Below are 4,856 nucleotides of genomic sequence, written 5' to 3' on the forward strand. Positions count from 1 at the left end.
GTGTGGGTGAATGTGGCATGTAGTGAAGCGCTTTGAGTGGTCAGTTAGACTAGAAAAGCGCTACACCACGCCTAAGACAATCCAAACTCTGTTCATGTGTCGTCCCACGATGGTGGAATGAGCTACCGAGCGCTACCAGAACAGGGGCGTCCCTGTCTATCTTCAAGAAGCTCCTGAAAACCCAGCTCTTCAGAGAGCATCTCCTATCCCAGCACTTACCTTGTACTTCCCTACCCCCTCTATCTCTGCACTTTATCTTTCTGCTCTTCCTTCTATGCCTGCACCCTATCTCTACTCTGTCCCCTCTGACAGAGTCGGACTCCTGGGTTCCTTCTATGTAGCTTATTGTTAGCTTTTTGTATAGCTGTTATATCTTTATTTGTAAGTCGGTTTGGATAAAAGCGTCTGATAAATACAGAAACAGAAACAAGTACAAGTCCATTTACCATTTGCTCACCACAACACAACAAGCAGACACAATTAGCCACTGGACAGTGAACATAAAGAAGTTTTACCTTGGAAGGAGTTGATGAACAGCAAAAGCAAAGCTGAGATGTGGAGAACATTTGAATTTCGTTTGCTAGGTGACTGGAAACACAACCGTACATGAAAGATAGTGTTAATGCAAAAGAAAATCAAAGTGTAACCGTTACAGGGATGTCAAACTTCAGTCCTGCAGGTTTTAGATGCTCCCCTGCTTCATTCACCTGATCCAGACCAATGCCTCGTTTGCTGCTTTGTGCAGAATTTAGTAATCTTTCGAAGAGATGCATTTAATCTGAATCAGGTGCAGGACCTGCAGGACAGCGGCCCTCGAGCAGTTTGACATCCACAATGTTTTCTCCGTCAGACGAACATCTAATAATTTGATTCAGTCAACTGTGTTTGGCTCCTTCAATTCACAACTGGTTTCACGGGAAGTTTTAGCTCAAAACAGTCCTTTAACGCCAAAAAATCAGCAAGACTTTTCACCTTCTCATTTGTCAGTGTTCATGCTGCCAGATTCTCAACCAACCGGAGTTCTGACACCATCACAGGTTTTTTCTTTTACACATTGTGTGATATCGCCTCAGTGTTTCAGCTCAAGTGAAGATGACAAAGCAGCGAGCGACGCAGCAGCTGCAGGAGATCAGGGGACGTCAGCTGACGTGAGGCGTCTCCAACAGATGTTGGTGTCAAAACATTTTTATGAAGTGTCTGTTCCAGAGGATGAGCTCTGATCTGGGAGTTCTCTCTGTCCTTTTCTCCTTGCTCTTCTTCTGTCTTCTCATAAAGCAGACACACATTCACCTTGCAGGAACGTTTTGCTTGTATTCCCAAAGGTCACACATAGGTCATAAAGAAGTAAACAAGGGTTCCTTGTTTTGGAGAAGCCTCTGTTTCCCTGTATAATGTCAAGAGGATATAATATTTGTCAAGACTTTAATTAAACGATCATTAGAACCCTGGATAAAGTTGATGTGTGAAATGTGATGCAGCCATGCCAGCATCCAGCACTTATTCCTCCAAACAGCACTGGTTTGCTTCACTCAGACAGGTCCCCGAATATAAGGAAAATGCATCATCTATTGCATCCTTTAGTGATAATCTCTTTACATAAGATACATGAGGTCAGAGTATTTGTTTTTCTTGGCTAATATGTTTTTCAAGATGTTCCGATGCTGGATTTTCGTATAAAATACTTTTTTATGTGTTGCATCGTGCTATAATTTGTGAGAAAGCTACCTTTGCCAGGCGTCTTGTGTTAAAGATTTCAACAGAATGTCATAATTACCTAAAGGTTGAATTATGAATAACATGCGGCTGATTGAGCAAAATCAGTCTAAAACTTGTAGCCATGCAATAGCCTGCAGCAATGATCGGCTCGTCATCCAGCTCTGCAGTGGCCTGATAAGGAGCCATTCATTTGAATCAGGTGTACTGGAGGAGGGAAACATCTAAAACATGCAGGGCAGTGGGTCTGCAGTAATGTAAGCCTATAATATTTATTATATAAATCACACCATTTATGGACAGACATGCAAGATAAGGCCAAAGACACTTAAACTTTAGCCGTGTTAGCTTGTTAGCTTGTTAAAGTAAGTAAAACGTATTAAACTGAGTGACTAACATAAATATAACCTGTATGTGATTATGTAGATTATGTAGTGTTGCACACTGCTTTAATGCATACAGCTGTGGTCACCAGCATGATACAAATCCTTAAGGAAGAGAAACAGCGACCTATATATGAGAAATATGCCTCTCATTAACTCTTTTATTAACAAAGGCTTTTTAACATCGAGAAGGTTCTTCTACTACAGCTTCTCCGTCTCCTCTATTCAAACAGTGAAAATGTACATAAAAGAAAGTTTGTAGGCCAAACATTGAGCTCAAGCACTGAATGTTCGTCCTTTATTCCAATCTAACATATTCAGAATAAGTTTTAAAGATTTGCTGCACAAAACCTGATTTGGGTGCCGAGCAGGATCAAGATTGTGTTTAAAGTTATCCTGAGAGGGTCTTACCAGGTACATCAGGTTAAGGTTATCCTGAGAGGGTCTTACCAGGTACATCAGGTTAAGGTTATCCTGAGAGGGTCTTACCAGGTACATCAGGTTAAGGTTATCCTGAGAGGGTCTTACCAGGTACATCAGGGTCAGGAGCTCAGCTGTGACCATGCAACAGGACAAAAGATAACCTAAAATCCTGGTTTCCAGTGAAATCCAAATGCTCAGCCAATCAGATCATGACACCTTTGTGAATATCCATCGGATGGATATTTAGTTCATGGAGAAAAGAAGTGGCATCAGAATCCAGGTTTGTATTAATTACAACTGAATAACATTTTGACAGGAACAATCAGAAGAAATGAGCTGCTGAGAAAGGAATTTCCTGTCATTGTTGGCTATCCACTGTAGTAAGTTATTTTCCCCTGTGAATGGTTTGTTTACAGCCTGTAACACCCCCCCCCCCCCCCCCCCCCACCCAACAGCGACAACCTCTTCCCCGAAGTAAAAATTTATATCAAAAGATTGGAACGTGTGTTAAAGGGAATTATTCCAATTCTTTTACATGAATGAAAGTCCTAGTTGAGCAGTAACTGTATATGAATACCTGATAACAAGCCTTTTTTCCAGTATCTGAAATGCCACATGTGGTTCTCAGCATATACAGAAGAGAAAACAGTCCAAATGAGAATTTATGCTCCATTTTGGAAATAATCTCCATTTCAGGAGCTAAGTGGTTGTCTTTCAGTCCAAAGGTTGCTGGTTTGATCCCCAACCTTCCCAGTATGCATTTCTATGCATCCTTGGGTTAGATACTGAACCCCAAATTTCCCCCCAAATGTTGTACATCACTTGTTAATTACTAATTAATCAAATGTAAAGTAGATTATTACACAAGATCACTTTTTTTTTTCTTTTTTCCCTTCAGCATTATGGCAGCAGAATTGTGGTCTGAATACCTTTGATGCCAAACAGATTTGCTTTGCCAAGGGAAGTTTTATCAATGTAAAGCTCCCCTTGATGCCCATTTATTTATTTTTGTTTACAATATATAACATGTAATAGAACTGAACCGGACCGGGGGACAAGGAAAGAAGAAGAGGAAAGAAGAAGAGGAAACAGAACAAAAATAGAAATATAAACTAAGCTGCTACAAAACAGACAACAATCCATGGCCTCTGAGGGGAATCCAGCCTCCAGGAGCTCCTGAAAGCAGACAAGCAGAGAAAAAACAAACACACAAACAAACAAAAACAAGCACAAGAAGCGGCAATCACACACAACACAGCTGTGGATATAGATGACCTGAGACGACATGATGATGCATCAACTGCTTAGCGACCACACAAGATAACTTTTAACATGCTCTGGTACTTTAAGAAGCTCAGAAACACACATCCTGATATGTTACTGATTAATCCATGATGTCTTGCACACAAACAAACTGCATCTTTCAGCTTTTCCGTCAGATCAGCGCTGTGGTCTTTGCTGACTGCTGCTCTGCATGACTGCATGTGTCAGTTTTAGTTGCTTTTTATGTTGCTGGCTATGCTTGGAAGATCATTGTGACCCAATTCTGACACAAATTCTTTTTCTGCAAGTCTCACAATACTTTTACCTCCTTGTTTTTTAAAATAAAATCATTCCGTGTAAATTAGCCTGTTAGCTAAAACTGCTAATGCAGTTAGCTGAGGTGGTGTTTGTGGTTCTGTTGTTATGTAAAGCGCCTTAATAAGAGTAATAACTTAATATTTTGGCACAAAACTTCTGTATTTGAGTGAATACAGTCAAAAACTTTTCAACACTGCCTGAACCTCTACTCTGATGAGGGTGGAAGTTAAAAATGGATGAGCACACACACACAGGAAAGCCCAACTTCTCTGAGCTGCACACTCTGCTGTGCAGCTGCTCGTCTTCCATGCCTCATCTTATCCTCCCTGAAGAGCTCTCAAGTTGACACATAGAGGGCTCAACAGCAACACACCTGTCTGTCTCCATGTTCGCTGGCAGCTTGTGATATCCAGCGACACACAATATTCGACCTGACAGTAAAGTGATGATGCTCAGACACACTGACAGCAACTCATGTGCCTCGTTTCCATGTCCCCCGCTCATTTCTCTCTCTTTGAGTCTGAGATGCTTTTCGCTGCATTGGGACCACAACACATCACTTCCATTTTAGTTCACGCTCTGAAGGGCTGTGGGCAGCACGGTTGTGTGTGTGTGAGCAGGGAGAATGAGCACAAACATGTGTGTGCGTCCCATTTAATTAGCATTAGCTGCGTGGTTTGGACTGGCTGCAGATTGACACGCTGGAGCCTGTTCCTCAGCGGATGGAGGAACTGTGGCGTGTGAAAGGAGGCTGTC

Source organism: Leuresthes tenuis, unplaced genomic scaffold (genome assembly GCF_036924035.1).
Source record: "Leuresthes tenuis unplaced genomic scaffold, fLeuTen1.0.hap1 SCAF_22, whole genome shotgun sequence".
Lineage (NCBI taxonomy): Eukaryota > Metazoa > Chordata > Actinopteri > Atheriniformes > Atherinopsidae > Leuresthes > Leuresthes tenuis.